At 39.1% G+C, this 27,424-nt stretch overlaps 1 protein-coding gene across 5 annotated transcripts in view; it reads right to left on the bottom strand.

Moving 5' to 3' along the window:
• The window catches only part of LOC130918526 (cAMP-specific 3',5'-cyclic phosphodiesterase 4D-like), a 172,059-nt gene that overhangs the window by 107,237 nt on the left and 37,398 nt on the right, over window positions 1-27,424 (bottom strand). The gene's annotated exons all lie outside the window — the stretch shown is intronic.

Below are 27,424 nucleotides of genomic sequence, written 5' to 3'. Positions count from 1 at the left end.
ATACATGGTATGGTCATGACAAATAACAGTCTTGTGCTAAATGGAATATGAAATATTAAAAATGCATTTATTGCATTTTATGCCCAGTCGGGCTTTTGTCATCTCCCTGCCCTGGCTTCAGAGAATGTAAACAAACCAAGAGGCGTGACAGCTAGCCGACATGCTAACCCGAACAGAGTAATGTTACAAAGTCTTCGAAGCGAAAAACCACACATAACTAGCCCGGATCATTTCACACGGCAGCAGGGTTGTCAATTGTCTTCGCGATTGGCAACCTGCCCGGCAGCGAGCAAGTTAGAGCTCGTTGTTCCCCTGCTGAGGGCAGAGGGCTCATTTGCTGGGAAGCAGCTGGACAATGACCGCCGGACAAACCGGCCGACGTCGGAGGAGCGCTTAGCTGCCACATGGTCAACACGACTATGGCAAAATAATGCTTTACTACACAGCGAAGACGTTAACAGCGAGAGAGTCATAGGAGAGCGGCTGCGGTTGTTGTGCAGCTAATATGGCAGAATGTGTCTGAGGAGAGCTTTTCTACATGCCCATCCATGATCAAACGTAAGTAAATAGTCCTTTATTTAAAGAAAGTTTGTAATGTTTACTTTCAATCGTATTCACGGCCATTTTTAACACAAAGTTGCAGATTCTGATCAGGTGGAATATTTGACAGAACACCAGGCACAAGAAGAGGGCAATAAGCTGAGTATAGTGCTCTCCCGGCGGGGGGATGTGCGACAAGCCGCCCATTGTCGACCGAGTGGACAAGGAGCACGTCAGCCACAAAATGCAAGCCACCTCGGTATTAAAACGTGTGCCATGATCCCAGTATTTAACAAAACACAAATACAAAACACGATGTTTACTCACTTCTTCGTAAGTCCAACGGTCCCACAGTTGTCGCACACTTGTTTTGGCCTATCTCGGGGTGAACGAGAACTTACTGAAACCCAAAAACGCTAATACGCCTCTCCATGGTGCAGCCACAAAAGCCTCCAGCCGTTTGACTGGCGTGATGCGAAAAATAAACGAATTAATCCGCAAAATCAGCTGAATCCGCAGTCCATCTGCACGCTATAAAGCAATGCTGTATTGTGAGATGCTGATCCAGGTGACGTCACATTCGCATTCGTCCTAGTAACGCATTTGCATGGTACGGGATTCAAAAATTAAATATATAAAACGATCTCTTCCACACACATCCAAGCGGTCCATTTCATTCGGGAGCATAAAACACCGCGTGAAATATGAAATAAACATGCTTTTTGGTGTCATACGCACTTTAATCATTGGCGGCATAGATTCATTAGGATTTTGGAAACATTCCTCAGAGTTTGATCCATATTGACATGTAGCAGCCAGTTACTGCAGATTTGTTGGCTGCACATCCACAATGTTAATCTCCCGTTTCACCACATCCAAAAGGTCTTCTATTGGGATTGAGATCTGGTCACAGTGGTGGCCATTTGAGTACAGTGAGCTTATTGTCATGTTCAAAAAACCAGTCATAGGTTATTTGAGCTATATTATGGTGTTTTTATCGATGCCAAATTCTGACCCCACCATCCAAAGGTCGCAACATTTTCCCAATCTTTTATTGTCTAATTCTGGTGAACATGTGAGAATTGTAGCCTTGGTTTCCTTTCTTAGCAGACAGAAGAGGTGTGGTCTTCTGCTACTGTAGCCCATCTGCCTTAAAGTTTGATGTGTTGTGCATTCAGATATGGTATTCTGCAAACCTTGGTTGTAACGAGCGCTTATAAGTTACGGTTGCCTTTTCTTTTGGTTCAAACCAGTCTGGCCATTCTCCTCTGACCGCTGGCATTAACAAAGCATTTTAATTTGGATGTTTTCTCATTTTTTGACTATTCTACATAAACACTAGAAATGGTGAGAGTCCCAGCTAATCATTAGTTTCAAAATACTCAGACCAGCTCGTGTGGCACCAACAAACATCATATTCAAATTCACTTGAATCACCTTTCTTCCCCATTCTCATGCTCCACTTGGACAGCAGCAGATAGTCTTGACCATGTCTACACGCTTAAATGCACAGAGTTGCTGCCATGTAATTAGCAAATAACAAATGTGCATTTATGAGCAGTTGGGCAGGTGTGCCTTATACAGTGTCTGGTGACTGTATGATGAATGCTTTAATACAAGGGGTCCCCAAACTATTCCACATCAGGCCGCAGTGGGTGCTGTATTTCTTTCCAACAAAACAGGACGACACCTTTGCACCAATCTGGTGTCTTACAAGTGTAATCAGTTGATTGAGTCAGGTGCTGCTTGTTTTAGCAGAAATCTCATTGGTTAAACGGTCTGTGTTCGATTGGTAGTAACAAATACCAGTACCTAAAGCAGCCCTTGAGGACACCCCTGCTTCAATACAAGAGTTGAACGATACCTGTGTAAAACTTATGACTCTGTAGTTTGTCTAGAAGAATTGAAAGGTACCTGTGTACAAATTTATGATCCTATAGTTTGTCTGTAAACTGTCTTGGTGAGTCCTACTCAGTGGGTGTGACTGTGTGACCAAGTGGTGCATTTTAGTATATTTATATAATTATTATTACTTTAATTTTGGTTTGAAGATATCAATAATATTAAAAAGTTTCATTTCAGAAAATGTAACTTTTTGTAATAAAAATGGAAACCTAATCAACAGAGGATTTTTTACAGTCTTTTGAATATGGTTGTTAAAATAAGTTATTTCACATCACACTACCGGTATCCACTGTATTACTGTGAATAGCTGAAGAATATGACCAACCTTAGTAACACTCAAGGAGAAGCTGCTGTTATTCACTACTGGGGGAGATGGTTATTTTTCTTTAACGCCTGAGAATATCATCAGGATGTGTTATTAAAGCTCAGCTGTATTCATGTTATCATCTTCAACATGCCCCTTTGACGCAATTATTTTTTTTTCTTCTTCACACTCACCCTCCTGAGGATTTTACTACCAGAGTTCATTATCAGTACAATAAAATAGATTTCTACTCTCAATGTCAAACATGTACGTCAAAAAAAAAATTGCCATCATTATCATACATACTGTAGATCAAGATCACATTTAATCAGTGACTCAAAAAATCCCAAGCAACTTTATCCCTAAATAATGTTACTGTGCGTGGATAATACTGTATAACAGTTCTTTACTGTACGTCTTTAGTTTACTGCAATTTGTTAAGAATGTGCTCCACAATACTTAAATTTACCCTTGTTAGCAAATTAGGTATTTTCACCTTTCTCGCAATATCTGAAATCCCATTTGAGATTGTAGCAAAGCTCTTTCACATCCTTCAGTGTGTGCAGCAAGATACTGGACAGCTTCTATCAGTCTGTCCTAACAAGCTCAATTTTCAATGCCTGCTGGAAGAGCTGCATCTGTGCCACGAATGCCATCAGGACTATTAAATTGAGTACAACGTGTGGTAAAAGACTGGTTGTGAATCTGGAGACATTCGTGTCACTGTCAAACATCAGTGACAGAGGAGATTTTGCCATCATCCCAATCATGACACTGCAGAGTGCAGACTTACGTATTTCCTTTATCTTTTAACTTTTGTGTTGTTTTGTTTTTTGTTGCCACAGAAAAGAAGAACTTTTCAGGAAACTAATGCAAAAAGAAAACAAGACTAACAAATGAGATGCTGCCTGAATTAAGCAAACGTATAAAAACTTCGAATATTCTCTTCAATATAGTAATTGTTGGCTAATTTACAGCAGCCTGTTTAACTTGTTTCTGTATTTGCACATTCATTATGGCTCCATCATTCATAATGATGACTTGATAATATTACAACAACAACATTTTGTGCCATAAATCATAATGTGAATACATGAAGAAATGATATGCAAGTAAACAAAGAAATATAGGATGGAAACTAAACCTCATCTTGCTTCGGTTTGCATATGGCAATTAAACCAATGTTATAAATAATCAGTAAGATAAAGCTTCATTATAGCAGAGGGGTGTTGACAGTTATACTGCTATATTGTTCTGTAAAATGGCCTCTGTGTAATAAAAGGAAGATGTAATTTATTTTTGTCCTTTTGTTTGAGACTCATCAACACAAAGACCTGCAGTGATGATTCACCTCCATTAAGCCAACATATTTTAATACGAATAGTCTCTTATTGTCTATACTACCGTAATCATCCTCACTGTCACCCTGAATTGGTGCCAGTTTTCACAGGGTTTGAGTATTCCCACTAACAAAATCAAATGGTTCAATTTTCCTCCTGTTTCATCCCTTAAAATACACTTGAAACAAATAAAACATCATATTGGCCCTTGATTATTGTGACTTGTTTTTACTTGAATTTAGTTCTCACTATCCCGGCCAGAGGGCTATAATATATTCTGTGATAGTGCCATATCCCCAGAGGTGATGTGCTGCTTATGGAATAGAATCTCTATTTGCTGTTGTGATTGCCTTTTTCTCAGTAATACATAGAGCATCACTGAACAAACCCCACCTTGCATAGATCAACTTGTTGCTATTTACTGGGGGATTTTCCTATTTTGAGCCTCACTGTGACCATGGGATAAAACGAGTTATTAGCAGACAAAACCGTTTTTACAAAGATTTTCCCCAACAGATTTAGCATCTCAGTTTAGTTCTTCGAAAATCAGTTTGGCAAGTAAGACGGCTTAAATCATTATGAAAATAATCGTTAGTTGCAGTCCTATTGGCAAGTAAGCAATATTTTGTGGAAAAACATGTTAACTTCAGAATAAAGGATGTACAGTATTTGGGCCATTTGTCTGAGGGACTTGCATAGCAAAGATGCTAATGCTTGCTTATCAATTAGGCCTGAACTATATTGGAAAAAATTATTGTTGCGATTTTTGGGGGGGGTTGCGATATATTGTGAATTTGCGATATTAATATATATATATATATATATATATATATATATATATATATATATATATATATATATATATATATATATGTATGTATGTATTAGGGCTGTATGTATGTATTAGAGCTGTCAAACGATTAAAATTTTTAATCGAGTTCATTACAGCTTAAAAATTAATTAATCGTAATTAATCGCAATTAATCGCAATTCAAACCTTCTAAAAAATATGCCATATTTTTCTGTAAATTATATATATATATATTCTGTAAAATAAATTGTTGAAATGGAAAGATAAGACACAAGATGGATATATACATTCAACATACGCTACATAAGGACTGTAGTGGGCATTTCACTCTACTGTCATTTAAATCTGTCTATGCTGTCCTCACTCCGAAGCGTCTACTTTTTCCAAAGCTAGACAGCTAGTGAACGACGCCTTAATAATCAGACTTCTTCCTTTTTCATCTAATTTATTAATAAAATGGCCTCAAACCATTGTCCTCTTTAGACCGTCGTAAAACTACATAAAAAAAGTACACAAGCATTGCATTAGCAACAACGTTAGCTTGGCACCCTATACAGGTTCACTAAACATAAACAAAAAGCGTCTCATACAAAAAATATAACATTTCGCTGACTAACATAATATGTACATTCTTTACAACAACCATACTTACGGACAAATCTTGTCCAAGGATCATAAAAGCACAACATTACAACGTAGGCGTCAGCCCGCGACGTCGTGCAGCTATATTGAACTGGCAAGAAAACAATAAACCATGTCGCAAAGCGACCACAAGAGTTCGCTGTTAGACAGCACAAAAAGCCTTGCTGTAAAACCTACCAAAAGGCAGAATAGCGGGACATGTGCGTTAATTGCGTCAAATATTTTAAAGTGATTAATTAAAAAAATTAATTACCACGCGTTAACGCGATAATTTTGACAGCCCTAATATATATGTATATATATATATATATATATATATATATATATACATACATACATATCAGGGGTCGCGTTAACTGGAAATTTTCCGTCGTTGACCGGTTTTTTAAAATGGTGACGGAAAAAACTGAAGTCCGTCCGTCATTTTGACAGGTTGCAATTCACACCCCAGACCACAGGGTGGCGAGTTAGCATATTAATTAGCTATTGTCTCTCTTAATGCATGACGTCGTTGGCTATTCTGTCAGAATATTGTAGCGTCACCGGGGTCTGGCGGCGGCACCGTGATTGACACATCAACGCGAGGTTCTTATTGGTGCACCCGGTGTGCCAGCGCATCATCCAATTGATGGACAAGATTGCCGCCTGTGTATAGACCCCAATCACATGACGTCACAACTCCGCCCCCCTGACCGGAGCCGCCATATTGTGTGTCAGCTCGTCATGTTTACATTACCGCTACGTACATGCCTCCTATTACGGTATGTTTTTCTGCTCGTTAATATTAATAATCAAAATGGTGAAGGCGTGTGTGGCGGTTGGTTGCTGAAAGACTTGAAGTTCTACCGTATTCTGAGAGACCCGAAGATGAGCGCAAGAAGGACTGCTGTAATTCGACAAGAAATCTGGGCACCAAACGATCACCACAGACTATGTAGTAGTCTTTTTATATCTGGTAAGATGCATTTAATATATATTTAGAAGATTTTGGGCTGACAACCACAATTAAGATCATTGTGTGACGTTGGTGATTGGGGTCTATATCGTTGCCTCTTTTTCTTTGGGGGCGGAGTTGTTGGCGGTAAGCAGAGTAAAAAAGGGAGAAAAATACCACGACTTCCGTGTCTAATTTTTCGCCACCAAGCAAGCGTTACAATATTGATTAAAAATGAATGAAAACTAAATACTATTGAATATGTCATCATTATCATTTTAAAAATTTAAGTGACGGGTAAAAATAGACTATGACCGGATTTTTATGACCCTGTCAGTCAAAATGACAGACAACGAAAATGTCTAGCGCAACCTCTGATACATATATATATATATATATATATATATATATATATATATATATATATATATATATATATATATATATATATATATATATATATAAAATTTATTTTTTTATTTTTTTAAAGAAAATTTTCACTAGTTGACTTGAATACCTGTTTGGAAAGACTACAGTGATCCCTCGTTTTTCACAGTTAATGGGGACCAGAACCCGTCGCAATAGGTAAAAAAACCGCAAGGGAGCACCCCCCCCCTCTTTTTGGTACCAGAACCAGCCGCAATAGGTGAAAAACTGCAAGGGAGCGCACCCCCCCCCCCCCCTTTTTGGTGTTTGTTTAAGAAGAAAGAAGAAATACACAGAGTTTTAAGTTTAAGAGTTTTAATAACATACTTTAACGAATCGGGTTATTGTATAGCGCATGATTTACAGGGGTAAGGGAGGTGCGGAAGAGCGAGAGAAGTGCCTTCGTGTTGTTGTTGCGGGTGTGTCTGTGTGTGCGCCGGCTGCTGCAGACAGCAGTCGTGTGTTGTTCCACAACTTTCCAAAATAAAGAATTGCAACCTAACTAAGCGGGTGACTCTTTGTCAACGTTACAATACCTTAACTTTTCTTTCCCAACAGCGCCAGCAACACGGCACTTAGCTGACTCTTCAAGCTCACTCCTGAAGCGTGTGTCGTCCTCTTCGTCACGCAGCAGACAAGCTTTTGGAAAACCCGTTGGTGATGGTGGATTTTTTTTTTTACAATGCTTCACGCCGTCAGACTTGTGCAAAAGTTGCTGTTCGTATGAGGCCAGTTTTGGTAAACGATCTCTCGCCGCTGGTCATCCAAGCCTTCAATTCAACTCGGCTCGGTCTGCTAATTTTACTCATGCACAAAGATGAGGGTCTGCTACTTTTACTCGTGCACAAAGCACAAAGTTAAAATACGGGTAAGAGTGCAAACTAGTGTCTTCCTCGACACATATGTTCCACGTGTCTTACTCTTACATTTTATGCTTGAGCACTCCTGGCGGTCGTTAGAAAAATTGATAAATTGTCCGCATCATTGCATATGCCGCAGGATTGAAAATGAAGGGAAAAAGCAGCAGCTTGTAGTCCGGAAATTACGGTATATATTTTGATAAATGGTTTTTAAGCACTTCAAAAGCAATAATTATGATCAGTTTTAAACATAACTGTCCCACCGAATCATTTTTAAACAAGAATAAAGTACTGTAGTAGAAAAATGATTGGCTTTATTAAATGCTTCTTTTTACCTACCTTGGCTGTGACTCCTGGAGTGACATGTAAAAATTACAAACTCCTCAAGATCACTTCTGGTGTTTATTGCCACAACATAACATGTCCGGCTGCCTCGAACATCTCCACACTCACATTCATTCCAGCGCACGCTTCCTTGCGCAACAACTATTTAACAAGTTAAACGATGATTGACGTATGCGGCGCATGTGAAGTCCGCTTCTCTGGCAAGATCAAACAACCATCAGCAAACATCGTTAACTTTAATAAGCAGGTGCCAAAGTGACTAAGGAACAAAGAGCTTGGAGAGGGAGGGAGGCTGTGCGAGCGCATGAAGCAGAGCAAAAGTTTGTGGATTAAAAAAAAAAAAACTATTGCATGTCCTTGCGATGGGACTATTGCACATGCGCACAACGCAATGGCAATGTTTAAACGATATATCGTTCAGGCTTATTATCAATTATTACTTATTTGTATACAGGACTGTCTCAGGAAATTAGAATATTGTGCTAAAGTTCTTTACTCTCTGTAATGCAATTAAAAAAACAAAAATGTCATACATTCTGGATTCATTACACATCAACTGAACTTTTCAAGCCTTTTATTATTTGAATATTGCTGATTTTGGCTTACAGCTTAAGAAACCTCAAAAATCCTATATCAAAAAATTAGAATACTTCCTCAGACCAAGTAAAAAAATAATTTTATAACAGCAAAACTAAATCAAACATTTGAAAATGTCCATTGATGCACTCAGTACTTGGTTGGGAATCCTTTTGCACGGATTACTGCATCAATCCGGCGTGGCATGGAGGCAATCAGCCTGTGGCATTGCTGAGGTGTTATTGATGCCCAGGATGCTTCGATAGCGGCCTTCAGCTCATTTGCATTTGTAGGTCTGGTGTCTTTCATCTTCTTCTTAACTATACCCCACAAATTCTCGATGGGGTTCAGGTCAGGGGAATTAGCAGGCCAATCAAGGACAGTGATGCCATGGTCAGTGCACCAGTTACTGGTGGTTTTGGCACTGTGGGCAGGTGCCAGATCATGCTGGAAAATGAAATCCTCATCTCCATAGAGCTTTTCAGCAGATGGAAGCATGTAGTGCTCTAAAATCTCTTGGTACACAGTTGCATTTACTCTGGACTTGATGAAACACAGTGGACCAACACCAGCAGCTGACATGGCTCCCCAAACCATTGCTGACTGTGGGAACTTCACACTGGATTTCAAGCAACTTGGATTTTGCTCCTCTCCAGCCTTTCTCCAGACTCTGGCGCCTTGACTTCCAAATGAAATGCAAAACTTGCTTTCGTCTGAAAAGAGGACTTTGGACCACTCTGCAACTGTCCAGTGCTTCTTCTCCATAGCCCAAGTAAGACGCTTCTTCCGTTGTCTTGAGTTCAGAAGTGGCTTGACCATGGGAATACGGCTATTGTAGCCCATTTCCCGGACACGTCTGGGAACTGTGGCTTTTGATACCTGGACTCCAGCTTCAGCCCACTGTCTTTGAAGCTCCCCCAAATTCTGGAAGCGGCTCTTCTTCACAATTTTGTTAAGGCTGCGGTCATCTCTCTTGGTTGTGCAGCGTTTCCGGCCACATTTTTCCCTTCCAACAGACTTTTTGTGGATATGCTTTGAAACTGCACTCTGTGAACAGCCTGCTCTTTGAGAAATTTCTTTTTGTGTCTTACCCTCCTGATGGAGGGTATCAATGATGGTCCTCTGGACAGCAGTCAGATCAGCAGTCTTCCCCATACTTGTGATTTAGTTTACTGAACCAAGCTGAGTGTTTTTAAGGCTCAGGAAACCCTCGCAGGTGTTTCGAGTTAATTAGATGATTCAGGTGATTAGTTGAATAGCCTACTTGTATACTTTTTAATGATATTCTAATATTTTGAGATAGGATTTTTGAGTTTTCTTAAGCTGTAAGCCAAATTCAGCAATATTAAAATAATAAAAGGCTTGAAATAGTTCAGTTGATGTGTAATGAATCCAGAATGTATGACATTTTTGTTTTTTTAATTGCATTACAGAAAGTAAAGAACTTTATCACAATATTCTAATTATCTGAGACAGTCCTGTATAAAGAGTAGAGGAGTTCCAAAAAATCGATTATTACATGCATCACGATTCAACACGTGACTATTCGATTACGATTTATAAAGGTTCAAAAACGATGATTTTCACTCAGAACTTTATGACAGCTGCTCGTTGCCGAACGAAATTTTAGACACGTCTGCCGCCCGGACACCGTTAACGGCACAACGTTGCTCTCAGCTACTGGGAGAGAGATTTACTCCTTCTTAAAAGACTCAAAAATAAATTTGTGTATGACACAGGCAGGCACAGAATGTGCGCAGGTTTTTTTTTTTAGAGCGAGAGGGGAAGAGAGATAGTTCGTTGCTCCTTGTCTTTCCTACTGTCCAGCAGTAGTTTTAAGGCATTTCAATTGAAAAATGTCCTGAGTGTGTTGCTAAGACCTGTGTTCGTCTAAAAGAGGTGAGTACACAAACCCTCTTGTACTGTTTAGCTTTTATTGTTGTTGTTTTTGAGATGTTAATAGTTAGCGACAAGCGCTAAGCTATTTAGCTAATTTGCTAACGTGTATTTCATATGCAGAACGTGTAAAACCATGATTAAGTACAGCGGTAACACTACAAACATGCGAAATAGTACAGAAATCTGTTGTTGTGGGAGAGAGGGGGAGAGAAGTGCGCGCGCTGTAATGAGTGTGTGTGTGGCGGTGTCAAGAGCAGTTGTGATTTTAACCTGTAACACTGTGAAAACAAAGTATATTGGTTAAAAGAAGTCTTTTTTCTAAAGACACGTTGTTTGTGTCCAGAAATTATGGAATTCATTCCACCAGTGTAAATTTTATTGTATTGTTGAGAGAAATAAGTACTCCCTTTAAAATGGCTAGTGTTTTTGGACTTTCTTGTAAAAATAAGTAAATAAAAAAGCAGCTTAAGGGCAGCTTTTTGTTGTATGGGCATGTTTCCATCTTTCCTGTTGAATCATAAGGATATTTTAAATAAATAATGGACATAAATTTGTTTGGCTACTTTGTTAAACAGCACTGTACAATGCATTGATAATCGCGATAACCGCGATCATCTTCAATACCGCAATCATCGTTTAAAAATCGGAGCACCCTGAATCGTAATCAAATCGAATCGTGGGGTGCCTACGATGGCACACCCCTAATAAAGAGTATAGACCCTACCCACCGACGTCACAAAATCACGTGCTCGCTGTATTGTTCCGCCCCCTTGTCCGTCATTTTGTGTCTGTATTATCAATGGTCTCAATTGATCGAGCAATTTATAATGCATTTCATGGAAGACCCGGTGCTTTCGGATGCCGTAAACTCACTTGATGCGTTGCATAAAAGGCGTTATGTGGAAAAGCTTCAGTTTATCCATTCGCCAGATCCATATTTGATGCCTAAATCGATGTTTTTCGACCCGCTGTCTCCGCCGTATTTGCCTGTCATCTGCTAGCTACCCTGATATGTACAACTATCTTGTCCACTCAAAATCAGCCTATTCTCACGAAAGTTTGAAAAACTTTAAGAGCTTGGAGGCTTATAAATACTTCGTTGCTGGTTGGGTGAAACACGTCCTCGTCCACGAAAATTCGGCAGGAATCTATCTTGTGCTTGGAAAGGTGAGTTACGAAATTTTCAATTCAAAATCTTTTGTTCTTGCTAACATCCACTGTCAAGTCTAATGTATTTCATGTCATTTGTCAATGGAGCTAGGGCTTTTAATGTTTATATGGTTTAGCGATAGCACTCTCACTACATACATACGTGTATGTTGTCGGCGGTTAGCCTAGCAATGATCTTAATTGTGGTTGTCAGCCCAAAACCCTCTAAATATATATTAAATGCATCTTACCAGATATAAAATGACTACTACATAATCTGTGGTAATCGTTCGGAGCCCAGTTTTCTCGTCGAATTGCAGCAGCCCATCTCGCTCTCTCCTCTCCGGGTCTCTCGGAATCCGGTAGAACTTCAAGTCTCTCCGTCTATCTTCTCTGTTATTGCAACCGACCGCCACACACGCCTTCACCATTTTGATTATTAATGTTAACGAGCAGAAAAACACACCGTAAATAGGAGGAATGTACGTAGCCGTAACAGGTAAACACGATGTGTTGACGGACAATTGGGCGGCACCAGTCAGGAGAGCGGAGTTGTGACGTCACGTGGGTAGGGTCTATAGTGAAAGCAAGGATTAAATTCGATTAACCAACCAATAGTTGGGACCTTTGTCCTCTGCTTCCTTTGGATATGGATTGCAAAGTGTCTCTTAGAACAAAAGTTCAAATTCAAATTTTCCTCGTCTTTCAACTCGGTTGTTCACAATAGCGTGATTAATAATTACACCCACACTGAAGCCGAGATTCTCATTTAAATTTCTTTTACAGGTAGAACGACAATGACAAACAGTTTTTATAGAGCAAATGGGCATCAGACAGCCATTAAACAGCGCATCCAAAGTAAATTGAACAAACAGGTTGATCAAGCAAGCATACAGTGGTTTCCTAGAAACGCCTTAATGCTTTCTGCTATGGATGAATGGTCTGCCTTGGAAATGAGTAAACACTGTTAACTCTCCACTTTCAGCCAGAGCAAGAGAAAAAGCTTTGAGAATAATCATAAAATTATCAATGGTTAATGGTCTACTTTGTATGCATACTAAATCAGTTTACACAGAGTTAGTGCAGAGTCATGTCACACTATTTGCATTCAATTTGAAAACTGCCACGAGCCAACCATTCAAGTCATGTTGACGATTAAATAAAAAAGATTAGTTTGCTTTGCAACATAAAAAGAGAATGACCGTCACAATTGTAAAATGAATAGTTAACACGGATTAGATAATCTAATATGTGGCAACATTTCTCCATTTAATCCGGAGAAAATTTTAATTAAGCCATTGCTAACATAATTTATATTTCTGTTGAGGAATGAATAAGTGCATGCTTATCGAAGAATATTGGAGTTTTTCAACAGAGCATTCTGGCTATTTTCCAGACAACATATCCCATTCCTGATCACATTGAAGCTGAAGTCTATTCCAGCAGATTTTGCTCTTGTGGGTTCATACATAACTGATTATCTGTCAATCACAAGTGAGGACTAAAAGGATTTGTATGCAGTACCGTGTCAGGCTTAATAAACACTTGCTACGTTTACATTGTCAAAATTTCCTTAACTGCTCTGTTTTGGATTAATATTATTTTCGGATGCACCGTTTTTGATGGACACTAAAAATATTGTGTGTCCTCACAGGCGCTGTGTCATAGCCACTTGGCACTGTTTAATTAGGTAATATCTAAACTAATTTATATAATGTGGTTAAATATAAAGAACACTAATAAAGATAATGCTATGAGCCATACAGGCAACCCAGCCAAGAGGGAAGTGGAGCGAGTGTGGCTCACCCCTCCTCCCGCAGCTCTGGCAAAGGGCTCACTGTCTTTCCCCCGGGACCGGTGGGTGGTCCCCCAGTCCATCCGCGCCCCCTTTAACCAGTCCTCAGGGAAGGGATGAGGGGACGCTACTCCTATTAAAATCAAAGGGGGGCTGGCCCGGGGCTGTACGGCCCCATTCCGACTCGCCCCCAAAAAACTGAATTAGTGTGTAGGTGCACAAAGTGAAAGATATTTACAGCGTAAAGTGAAGAGTGCGTGAGTTAAGAGGCAGGCTCCCACTAGTGGGGCCCCGCCCGGCAAAACTGCCGGCCACAAGGCGAGGGAGGCGCCAGCGCCCCCCTGTCCCCCCTCTCCAGACACCCTCCGTGCATCCCTAAACTGGCGTCACACAAACGTGCCGGTGGCCAGGGGACAACCAACCCGCCATCAGAGAAAGGCCAGTCCCACCACAGATCCCACAGACCCCGGGAGGGCCCACCAATGTCCCTGCTGACAGAAGGGCAGCGACAGCCGCAGGCCCGGAGAGGCAAGCGGCGCCGGAGACAGGCCAAGGGGACGGACGCGCATCTACAGTATATATATATATATATATATATATATATATATATATATATATATATATATATACATACACAGTATTATATATTTAATATACTGTATATGTATACATATTTTGTTTTATTATTATTGTTATGGAATTCCTATGCAGGCAAGAAAATCATTTTTCTAGGTTCAGCATTCAAGCGAATGTTTCCCATTGTTTTTCGTAGTTGTCCAATTTATTACTTTTTTTTTTCCCCCAGATATTTTCTCCAGTGTCATGTTCCATGATTAAATTTAGCCATTGGGTCGTGTTAATTTTTTGTTTGTATTTCCAATTTAGCTATTGTTTAGCTGTCGTAAAAGTTGCCAATACCATACCGGCTTGAATATTTGAGATAATTACAGCATTCAGATCGACAACCAGACAAAGATTTGGAGACAATTGAATCTTGCCGATCAAAAGGGACGAAAGTTTCTTCGTTACCTGCAACCAGGACTGTTTTACAGGTTAACATTGCCAAATAGAATGCAAATATGTATCTGGAGTGGCAAAACAACAACAACAAAAAATGGAAGTTGACTAATGTCCTTACAATGCAATACAAAATACAGTATTAGTCTATACATTCAACATGTGTAAGTATATGATTAAACAAATGAGGAATTTACAGGAAATGTTATTGTACGATTATAAATGTAAACATATCTGCGCTTCAGCTGATGTACAGTAATATCTGTACTTCAACTGATGTACAGTAAGATGCCAATTGTATAGGGGTCGACTCCGTATACACTTCTTAGAAATATCTGAGAGAAGAAACAGTTTAATGAGATGATCTAATTATCTATCAGGGGATTAGCAGTTCCATTTCTGTGTGTGAAATGGGCCGAAGCTCAAATTGTTGACAGGAAATGTCATCAAGACAGCTGAGCTCGGATGCCTGTCAGGCCCCATCAACTATGCAGCAACCAATCACATACACAATTTTAATTGAAGCCTTTTGTCTCCTTTGTCGTGCTTAACAAAAGCTACTGCACAAAAAAACTGTTGCAGGGTAAAGCACTGAAGGATGTGTGATAATTTGAGACACTCAATCAAAATGTGCTGTTATTCAAGCGGTTCATTTGTGAAGAGAAAACGATTGGTCTATAGATCTTTTGAAAGATGTTATCAGTTAAAGCACACATATTATAGTTTTCTAACCAAAGTTCAAATGTTTTTTTGTTTTTTTATCACCTAAAGTCGCAATGAGCAACTGAGTATTTATCATATCAGTCATATATATCAGTTTGGTGTCGAATTCACGACAGAATGATTGACGTCCTGATGAACTTATCCTGTGATTAGTATAGTGTTGCCAGAGCAACTTTCAATTATACAGCTTCAACTCACTGAAAAGTTGCTTTTACAATGTCATATATTTGAATATCCTGTTAAACAATTTACCAGAGAAATCAAACATTGTACTTATGTTTTCATCCTTTTTTTTTTTTTTTTTGGTCAAACGCAAGGTACAGCTCCAGCCATTGTTTTCTGGGAACAGTGTTATTTTCTTCAATAATGACGTTACTGAGAATACTTTGTTGATGTCTGGATGATGACTAGCTAAAAACATGCCTTGGATAACTAACATAAGGAGACGATGACCAGTATTCGACTGACAAGACCAGACGAGACGAAAATGTGACAGTTTCTGTCGTATGTTCACAATGCCCGACATCCTCACCGTGTTTGATCGTGTCACTCATGTTACATAGGCTGTGCCCCCCCCCCCCCCCCCGACCCTCCCTCACCAGTATTTATGATGTTCTTCAAGCTAAGCTAAGCTCCAGACTTGTTTTTATGAAACACATGGCAAGATTTGTTTTCTTATCTTGGCCAGAGTTAACATGACATATTGCTTTAAGCCTTTTAAGGTCTGAACTGAGTGATCGTCACACACTAAATGTAACTTGTAACATTAGCATAGCATTCACAGTAACGCTAGTATTGGCGTGGCCAGCCTCCTTTTCAACTCTTGGACAAATTTTTTACATATAATCCGTGGCGTCCAGGTAGGTATAATTAATTGAGAATATTTTTCTCTTTTCCTGCTGAGTGTGTATTATCATAGGAAAAGTCCTGTTTTCTGTGGTTTGGACACAACTTAGTAGCAGTAGCCTGGAATTAATACTTTACATCTATTCTAGTTCAATAATGGTAGTAGTTTAGACAGGGCTGCACCTGATTTAGTACTGGTTTGAACCGGTTTTATTATAATAGTTTTCATACTTTTTTCAAAATGAAAGTTGTGTAATATTACTTATAAACAATGTTGTTTGTGATGTTCAGCTCCTCATAAGTAAAGAACGAATGAGAGTAGAAACAAATTTTGTTAATGATGAAAAATGATAAAAAAAATGGATGGGAAGAACTTTTGGGCATATTGTGATCACACAGCACATGCTGTCCCTAAACAAACCATGAGTGAATAGACTGGAGAGAGGGGGGAGTGGTAACAAGTTGGCGGTGTGCGAAGGCTGTTGTTGTGTTGTTTTCATTTTCTTGGCATCGGCTATGGCTTAGAGTAGTAGTGCTCTGTGATGCCAGTAGCAAATAAAACCACTGGAAAACCCTCACAAAGTTGGTGTCGTCCATGTAGATGCTACAATATGTACTCGTCTGTCAATGTTCATTCGAAATTGTTGGAAACGTTTTTTTTTTTTGTGTTACGTGTGTTACCAGACAAGCCATGTTTTTTCTTCATGTTTTTTCCCTAATAAAAGGTTCACCTTCGTCGACAGGGCCATATATTTAGGTTAAATATGGTGATAGAGTATAATGTTTGGCCTTTAAATCTGCTGTTCAACAAGGTTAAGTGTCATGATGTTCAACATCAGTACTACACATGGTAAAAATGTGTCCTAAAATTTATTTTTTTTTAAATGCTGCTTACTTGGAGCACTGTTTTCCACAAAATCACAACATACTGTAAATTCTTATTTAACTTTGTTGTCACACTAAAAACCGCAAGATATAACGAAACCAAGAGGAAGAACAATGGATGTCAGCCTCCCTGCTCATTGTCCTTGTGTACAAAACAGCGAGGAATAACAGAAAGAGGAAAACAAACGAGCTAAGCTGCACCTCCATCACTGTGACTAATGAGATGCATAAGGCAGTTCCCTTTTAGCTAAACTATCAATCACACAAGTGCATCTGCTCTGTGTGCACAAAATGCAAAAAAGCAAACGGTAAATGGAAGTCACTTTTTTATCAAATATTTGCCATTAGTATTTCCTTTGAAGGGTTGCGGTTATCCAGATCTATCCCTATACAAATACTGTATTTTATCAAAGGTGAACGAACGAACAAATGAATGAAACAGAAGGTCATAAAACTGATGTAAAGGAATTGTTCCTACACAATTACGATATTAAGTATGGCCACAACATTGCTTGACAAAAAAAAAATTGAAAGGACAAAAGATTATGATTGTGAGTTAAAACAAACATAAATTAAACCAACCAACATGACATAAAGATCCTCCAAACAAAGCAAGAGTAACCTCAGTAATGACATTTTAAACTCAAGAAACCAATCACCCAAGACGAAGTCCGCAATTATTGTGAGCTAAAATATCGGGGTGATGTAACTAAAACAGACATCGAAACCAAGATGGGGTTGAAAAAGGACCCTAAATCCAAATACATGCAGTCGTGCATATACTGTCAGAAAACAAAACAAGAATCAAGACACACCTGAATTGTGGTCACAAGAAAGTGAAATTAGCGATTAAGCAATTTTAAAGTATAACATATAAAAGTCGAATGGTAACGCAATGGCAATGATCACCAAAGTTTTCATACTATACCGTTTCGAAAAAGGCATGAATCTACGTAGGTGGCTAAAGAGTTGCCTCTTTACTTTCTGCCTAAGCACTTTGTGCATTGTATTTATTTTTGATTAAATATTAAATAGATTAAATAAATTCATTAAATTGCAGAAATAAAATAAAGTTTGGGATCGTTTCACGCTTAGAAGATAAAAGGCTTGTTTGACAATTTGAAAAACTGCTGAATTACTGTGATTTTCACACACTATCTCTCAGCCTTACACAGAACAGTCCAACAAAGGGAAATCATCCACAGAGTGGCAGTTCTTTGGACAAAAGTGCCTCCATAATGGCATCGGCCAAAAAAGAATGACCAGATGGTTTGAGCTGATAGAGAGGCTGTAGTGATGCTGAAATCTTCTCTACAGAATGACTCTCCAGAGCATCTAAAGCACAAAATCTTTCATACAATCTAGTGTTGGGGTTCAAAATGGTGGAGACAAAAGAATAACATTGTGTTCTTCATCTTATACTGAAGCCTCAGGCTATTTAAAATGTGGAGGAGATCATTTATCTACATTTGTTGCCCCTTATTACCAACTTAGTGTTGTAGTCCCATCCAGCAACGCAATAATTAACTAATGTTTTACTCGCAACTGCCACTTCCGGCCTAAGGCGTAACTGCAGCCTTTGTGTTATAGTGCACATGCTTGTACGAGCTGTACTGGAGTCGGAGCTGTGCTGGGAGCCAGTCTCTTCTTAAGAATCCATGTTAAATTGTGTACAGTTACTTGCTCACGTGTGTTTTTGCCCAGCAGAAATTAGGCGGTGGCCAGGTGAAACAGCGCTGCTTCCGCGTGGACGTGCACAGGTGCATGTTTGCCCAGAGGGTTCAACCCGAAAACTCTCTATTGAAGGGAACAGAAAGGGCTTTTGGGACAGTCTCAGTTAAAATGTCAGGGCTCCGTGTACTCATCAGGGCTATGGTTAAGTGTAGAGTAGAACAATGAACAATTAACTATGGAGTAGAAAAGTATTTTAATTAACACTATGAATTCCATTTACTTTATTTTTCGGACTATAAGTCTCACCTGCGTATAGGTCGCACCAGCCATAAAATGCCCAACGAAGAGGAAAAAAACATTTATACGTCGCACTGGAGTATAAGTCGCATTTTGGGGGGAAATTTACTTGATAAAATCCAACACATAGAACAGATATGTCATCTTGAAAGGTGAATTTAAAATAAAAATACAATAGAGAACAACATGCTGAATAAGTGTACAGTATGATAATGTTACATTATGCATGAACAACGCAATGCGAACGTGGTCGGTATGTTAACGTAACATAGCTATAAAGAATTAGATAACTATGGCATAAAGAACATGCTAACAAGTTTACAAAACCATCAGTGTCACCCAAAAACACCAAAATAACATGTGAAATGATATAATAATGTGTTAATAATTTCACACATAAGTTGCTCCAGAGTATAAGTCGCACCCCCAGCCAAACTATGAAAAAAACTGTGACTTATAGTCCGAAAAACACGGTAATACCTTCAAATGAAAAGTTGTGAATGAGTGTTTTTTTTTTTTTTTTTTGGGGGGGGGGGGGGGGGGGGGGGCTGGGAGAGCGCCTTTATCTTGACTTTTGTTTTTTTTCCCCAGAGAGAAGTTACTCCTAAATGTGTCATCACAAACTTTATTTATTCTCTTCTCTCTAACAACCTTTTCAGGATATTCAAATTTTCTGAGTAGTACTGTATATGGCGGAAAGCACAGACAAGGCTGAAAAAGCAGATTGTGCTCTTACACCCCATTTTAAAATAAACTACCGTATTTTAAGCCAAAAAACTGTTGTCTTTGATAGAACAATATGTCTATATGCTGCCACATTAAGCCATAGTTAGCCATAACTGCCTTAGTCATTTCTTTGACTGCTAAATTGTTGCCATGACAACCCAGTCGGGGGAGACCTCCAAAGGGCGGTCAGGGGAAGACATGAAAGCTTCGCCCAGGCACGGGGCTTGCCCGCGGGCCAGCCAGCCCTTGGAGCTCCCAAGAAAAAAATGTTCCATATTTGACAACTCTAGCACCTAATAATTAATAAAGCGATGACATAAAATCTTATAGAAAAATAACATTGTAATTGTGTTTATCAATGTATTTTATACCTGACTATCCTTCCTGTGTTATTCTTACCAAGTGTGCTATTCACTCAGCTGATGAGGTATCCACTGCCTTTAGCAACCTCATCCAACTCGTTATTTTAACCTCAACCTCCTTTCCTACATAATAAAATATAAACCTTAAATTTAAAAAATAAGACTCCAGAGTGGCTATTATTTTTAAAGCTTTCTTAATTTCTTTCTCTCTCAATACCTATGGAGGTAGATTTGTGTCTTTATTATTCAATCAAAAGTTGCTTCAATCAAACACAAAGTTGCTTCAATTAAAAATAAAAGTCACTTCAATATTTTTTTTAAAGTTTGAATGCAAAAATAAATTTGAGACAGATAAGCATTTAAAAACTATTTTTATTTGATTTTTTTTTTTTTGATTGAAATTTTTTTTTCGATTGATGTTATGTTGTTTTGCGTTTGGCTAGGACATTTGTGTCCTTATCATTGATTCAAAAAATAAGTTGCTTCAAACAAAAAAATATTTAAAAAAAAAAAAATCACTTCAAGAAAAAGAAATTCATAGAAAAAGTTTACGCATGCGTCAATGATTGTTTAATTAAGTGAGCAGCTTGAGAGGACTTGAGTACACTCACTATGAAGCATTTATGAAGCCAAGCATTTTCCTACTACTTTATTGTTGTTTTTTTTTTAAATAATTCGGTGGAATAGTAACATGTTCAAAACTTATCAAAATTTTTACATTTTGAAGTGCTTAAAAAGTATTTATAAATTATACTTTGGGAAAATAAGTGAAATGTATCTTATATCTATCGTTTTTCCAATGCTAAATCAGAGTAAATACATTGGACACACACAAAAATATAAAAAATTGGGGAACGGGGGCGCTACTTCGCAGTTTTTACTTATTGCGGCAGGTTCTGGTCCCCATTAACCGCAAAAAACGAGGAATCACTGTATTTCTGAAAAGCTTGAAGAAGCAAGAATCATGCAAACCACTTGTCGGGCCGGCCGTCGGCTCAGGCCCCAGCCGAAAATAACGCGCCTCAGGCGGACGACGGGATTGATGCGAGGCGCACCCCTCCATTCAAGAGTATGCCGCTTAATTTGACTCAACAGTGTGTTTCTTTTTATATTACCATTAAATACACAAGCTTGACGCTAACTTAGCGGGAGCTATATTTTCCACCGGAGATTTGGCTACCTCTGGCAGCATTCAACGCAAGCTGCAACGAACGGCAGCAACTTTATTATACTGCAAAATATGAAAACGATTGAAAACATTACTCACCAAATTCAAACTGCTGGCAAATGCAGGCAAGTGTGTATGCTGCGCTCTGCTTTTCATTTTCGCAGCTTTGCAATGCAACCCAAGGCTCTCCAAGCACTCCATGTACACGTGAAGAGCGTGTGCGCGATTGGAATAATGGAACATTGTTTGGCCTGTGATTGGTTCTCGTCAGCGAAGCAGCCAGAAGGATTTGATGAAAGTCCAAGTGTCACTTTTTTAAAGGGCTGATTTCTGAAGTGCTCAATTAACGTACTAAGTTAATCACATGATAATAATATTGATAATTTAAAAAAAAAAAAATCAAACGACCCCCCCCTTAAAAAAAAATTATCCTCGGATCTACACAATTCACGTAGGTCACCCTTTTTGACTTCAAAACGGTGAATTTCGTCGAAAGGTGAGATATTTTCATGCCTGCTCACAGTAAACATCTTTTTTTGTCTTATCGTAGTCGAGCCAATTCCAGCGGTCTGAGGCTATGTCTATACTGGGACAGATAATTTTCTCCTGGGTTTTTTGCTGACTATTTTTATATCTTCCACACTTACGTTTAAGGTGCGTTTAAGGCCCCCCCGCTTCTGCAGGTTACGCCTGTATTTCCATATATACGCATGCGTAGAAAGGAGCAGCTTCATATGTTATGTCATCGCCTGCGCGGTTTATCTCTGAGCCGGAAACTCATTACTCGCCTGCGGCAAATTTCGAAATTACTACACCTTCTAGACTGTCATTATTTTGTGATCACTGTTTTTTTCGTGAACGCAATTGAGTGCATTACGCAGGAGCGAGAGTGAAGCGAGAGCGTGCTCGGCTTTTACGAGCAGTCGCCGAGTTGTGATTGAAATAAATCTTTAGAAAACAACGAAAGCCTGACATCGTTACTTGGGATGTTACAATCGATGCTCAGCCACTGGGAAAATCACATATGGTGTGGCGCTGCGTATATTTCCTGGAAGCCGCAACCAGGAGTGCTTGTGCATAACAGTGGCGATCCTGGAAGTGGCGACAGTTTTGACAGGCAGAAATGTCATGGGAAAAAACTGATCACGCACCTCTTTGACTGGGGGTACCACGCAGGTCACTTTCCGGGGTTTAATTTTCATCTACGCATTTTTATATACTCATGTTCGGTCAGCATTGAGTTGGGAGGGGCCAGCCCCGCAGCTGGCTGATCGGAGACAACGCGGGAGATAAGCTGTGTAAAAACCGCTCATCCCCGCGTCATCCGCGATGGAAGGACCATGAATGTAGAGCTGAAACGAATACTCAAGCAACTCGAGTTTAAAAACGGAGTAATTTTATTCACCTCAAGGAATCGTTTAATTTTGCTCTAAGCATCAAGTTTTGCCCGGACTACTTTTTAATGCGGGACAACACGCTGATTTCACGTGCATAGAGGAAGAAGGAATTTTTTTAAAATACCCTACTGCAGCCGACAGCCGCTGCAAACTACGCCGTCATTGCTAAAAACTAGCCCGCATGATGCTACGCTGAGCATGCTAAGGTGGTAGCAGGTAGCGTCTGAATCGTCTCATAGATATCACGTGTATGTTGAACTAGAAGCGAAATGACGGAGTCAGCGGCGTTAGTAAACAGCCGCTATCTTGAAGCAGTAGACCTTTCAGCGCTAATAAATATGATTAACGTTACTATCACTCGCTCACGTAACGTTAACCCTGCGGAGGGCTAGATTTCTATTAATTTTGAACACTGTCGATGCGTGGCTAAGGTGTCTTACATACAGGCTTTATTTAGTCTATGAAAACATAGCGCTGTAGACTGAAGATGGTGTAAAATAAAAACTTAATAATGCTAACTGTCAATTTTAGCTCAGTATTCATTGCTAGATAAAACACCAAGTAGCACTGGTCCCTAATGTGCTCCAATACAGCAGGTATCATACTGTATCGTTGACAAAGAGTCACCCGCTTCGTTATGTTGCAGTTATTTATGTTTTGGGAACTTGTGGAACAACCAACACACGACTGCTGTCTGCGCAGCCGACGCACGCGCACCTGCCAGAAGGACAACATCAACAGGAAGGCACGTTTCTCGCTCTCCCGCACCTCCCTCACCTCTGCACGTCACACGGTGCATTCAGGAACCCATGCAAATATCCCCGCAATATTATAACCTGATATGTTACAATACATTTATTTTGAACACTGCAAAAACTCAAAATACTATCAGGACTTACAGTTTAGTCAACTTAAAACTTAACTAGAACTTAAAAATAGCTTGACACAAATAGGCATGTGCCGGTTACCTGTTTCACGTGGTGTGAAAACGTCGCGGTTTCAAAACCACTAAAATTTTCTGTCAGATCGTAGTACGGTATTCGCTATTTTTCATGTGTCAAAAATGCAGCCAGAAGTGGCTTGGCGTGCCAGCGCTCACCCCCTCCCGTTTGTTGCTGTGTGTGAAAGTGACGCTATCGGCTAGACAGCCAGTGAACCCAAAAACAAATACTCCAAACATTAGGCGTACGTTTCTTCAATTTATTGAGCTCTCATGGTAAGTGGAATATACAAAATGAATACATTAAAAACATTGTACAAATGTATTTTTCCATGTGTGAGTAGCTTCAACAGATTAGCACCATGAAAAGTTCGCCAAAAACAAAACACACATTTTCCTTTCAAATTCAATATACGAACTAACTAAAAGCTTACAAAGACAAATGTTAGCCTGGGCTTAGCTGGGAGAGCAACTTCGTCGAGTGTTACAGCCGCAGAGTGAGAAAACAAGCTTGATTCCCTTGAATGAAGGGGAAAAGGGGATAGCATCAAAGATCGCTAATTGCGAAAGATGATCTTGCCCTAAGCACAAATCCACGTTCGCTGGATCAAGGAGAGGTCTCACTCCCAATGTTTTTTTTGTTTGTTTGTTTAGATGAAACCTTTCCACAACAATATTTACACTTTAAACTAACTTATACATTTTTAACTTATTAACTTATGAATTCTTTGTTTTTTAACACATAGGCATGATATCATGTAGACTAGAGCTGACACAGTGGCTGAAAATGGCGAACCTTCACTTGAGCTTTTCCACCCTCGAAAAAAAGTCATGCAGTAGAATTTAAAAAAAATTTTATTCAGAAGTGTTTTTACTTTTTTATGGAAATTATTTTGTTCTTGCTCTAATCTTGAGCAACTTGAGCTGTGGCTGTGGGTATAGTCTATAAGTTATATTTATTTTAATTTTATTTAAAATATTTGTTTTTTTTTTAATTGATAATTTATTTTAACAATATATTCATGTTCCAATTTGCAACTATGTTCTGAAAAATTTTTTTAAATCCTGTTCAATGGATTTTTTTTTTTTTTTTTTTTTAACCCATACATCTCAACACATTTTGGAGCTATAATTGCAATACCGTGATACCGTGAAACCGCGGTATTTTTGCCCACTGTTATCGTACCGTCAAAATCTCATACCGGCACATGCCTAGACACAAATGGAAATTCAACTGAAACACGTGGGAAAAACACCTAACTTTTATCTGATGTGTGTTATCAAGCGTAATGGCATTTTTAGGTAAGAAATATATATATGTTTTTATAAGATCTAAAAGTTTTTTTGTGTGAAAGCAGTGAATTAGTCTTTTTTTATCCTAGTCACATCTGAGATGCAATTGTTAGCTGTTTTCAACAATGTATATCGAAAATAAAGACATTGATTGACTGAAAGTGGTTCAATATTAGACGAAATGTCTTGTTTTCCATGTATATTTATAATTGCTCTTTACCTAAAAGAAAATGTATTATCAGATTACTCGATTAATCGATAGAATTTTCAGTCGATTACTCGATTACTAAAATATTCGATAGCCGCAGCCCTACACGAATGGGCACAGAATTGAAGCATATTATTGTGACGTAGTTTGAAGGTTCAAGAAAAATGTGTGGAAAACAAAAGAGGAGCAGGAATGCCACGTCGTGATCGTCCACCCCCATTGTTTACGATGCCGTCATGCCGCACTAAAAATGGCGAAGGCATGACGTCACTTCTTTAGTATCCGATTGTTGTACGGAGACAGCAGTCCATATTAAACGGCGGGTAATATTATCCGCCTACATTATCCGTCTAACAACTAATCCGGATAATAGGCATACTAGTGTAGCCGACATGCCTTATAGTCAAACTAATTACATGTTTAAGGCTATTATCAATCATAGTGTAGATGTAGCCAGAGATACTGACAATCAATCAGCAGCATGCAAGCAAACGAGGTGTATTTACACCCCACAGTGTGCAACAGCTGCTGCATAGACTGTAAAGGTTGTCTTTGATCAGGATAGTGTAACCCAGACATGTCCAAAGTCCGGCCCGGGGGCCAAATGCGGCCTCTGTCATAAAATCAATAACGTCTGGCCTGCACACAGACTTAATAAATTGGTCAGCAGCACTGTAACCAGCATATGAAGTAGCTTACACACGAAATGCTGCTCCTCATTTACCCACTAAAAGGCAGCAGCACTTTAACCCTTTATAGTGTAAAGCGCTTTGAGCGCCTTGAAAGGTGGAAAAGCGCTATATAAGTATAACACCATTTACCATATTGCCAAATGTATCACATTTGATACACCTAAAATTTAATGGTTTTGAGACTGATTTAGAATTTTGACATTTCTTTTTGAAAAAAAAAAAAATGATGGATGCAAGTCAACACATGCATCTGCAGGTTCCATGTGAAAAAAAATCATGATTTAGCATGGGTTATAGATATTAGAGCGCTTATTACACTTATTCATTTTGACTTTTCTTTTTACAAATTTGAAAAAAAGGTTTTATTAGGACTTTATTTTTCAAATTTTGGGATTCTCTGATAATTGCTTCATGTTGCAGGTATTTAAGGGCTAAGCAACATTACCCCGTGTGACCCATTACTTCCATTTTGTAAAATGGCGACAACAAAAAAAGGAAAGTTGACTGTGACGGCCAACGCTTCAAGGATAGGTGGAAATTGGACTATTTCTTCACTAAAATACGCAACAACTGTGTCTGCCTCATTTGCAAAGAGACAGTCGCTGTTTTTAAAGATTTCAATGCTAGGCGATATTACCAAACAAGACTATCTGACATGTACGACAAGATTACCGGGATGATACGCAGCGAAAAATTGAAGCAACTTGAAGCTAGTTTAATTTCACAGCAGCAGTATTTCGCAAATGCTCGAGAGTCGAAAGAGAACGCCACAAAGGCTAGTTGTGAGATTGCTGAAATCATTAATAAAAAAAAAATAATAAAGCAAATGTGCCACACTGAATGGCTTGTTAAAATTTGCTTAAATATATTGTTCTACGTAAAGGACGTCAGCCAAGGTCGGCCCCCCACATTTTTACCACACCAAATCTGGCCCCCTTTGCAAAAAGTTTGGACACCCCTGGTGTAACCTCATTTAACACGAAACCACTGGCAATGTAAATGTTTTTTTTTTTTTTTTTTTTTTTAATCAAGGCATTGCTTTTACTGGCCTCACCGGGCCAGTGGTGGGAGCATTCTGGTGGCCCTGACGGTTTTAAAAGTATGTTCGGGCCACCGGGCCATTTATATTGTCAACCCCTGAATATAATTCTGTTTTGGTATTAAATTCTTCTGTGGGTGCCTTTTTAACTTACTGGCACTGTTGGTTTGATTTGGGCTTGCCATATTGTACGGGCCCGTGAGGCGGCTGTAATTGAGTACTTTGAACTTTGCCTAGCAACAAACCATCAGGGAAAAGAAGCTGAGTGATTATTTGGATCTACATAGTAAATTTTCGTGTGTTAGAATTGGTCATTCTTTCCTAATAGCCGCCACTGCTTTTGTAAACATAATGTACATTACAAAATAAGAGCAGAGAGCAAGAAAGGCTACTGCTGTTGTCTTGGATTGAATTCTACAGTCCACCTAACATTAAACAGTAAGTAAATGTGTCTGTATGTGGACGTTCTCTCCCCTTGTTGTTTTCGTTTTTGAGCCTGTATGTGTAAGTTTCATTTGGACATCTCAATGTTCCCTGTGATTGAAGTGCGTCTAGTCTAGGTCTCAAGGATATATCCCACCTCAAAACAAAATCATCTAGCTGTGTCGTGATGACAAACATATCAACACCT

Source organism: Corythoichthys intestinalis, chromosome 7 (assembly GCF_030265065.1).
Source record: "Corythoichthys intestinalis isolate RoL2023-P3 chromosome 7, ASM3026506v1, whole genome shotgun sequence".
NCBI classification, from domain to species: Eukaryota; Metazoa; Chordata; class Actinopteri; order Syngnathiformes; family Syngnathidae; genus Corythoichthys; species Corythoichthys intestinalis.
Note: the sequence above shows the minus strand (reverse complement) of the source record. Positions and strands in the feature narration are given on the sequence as shown.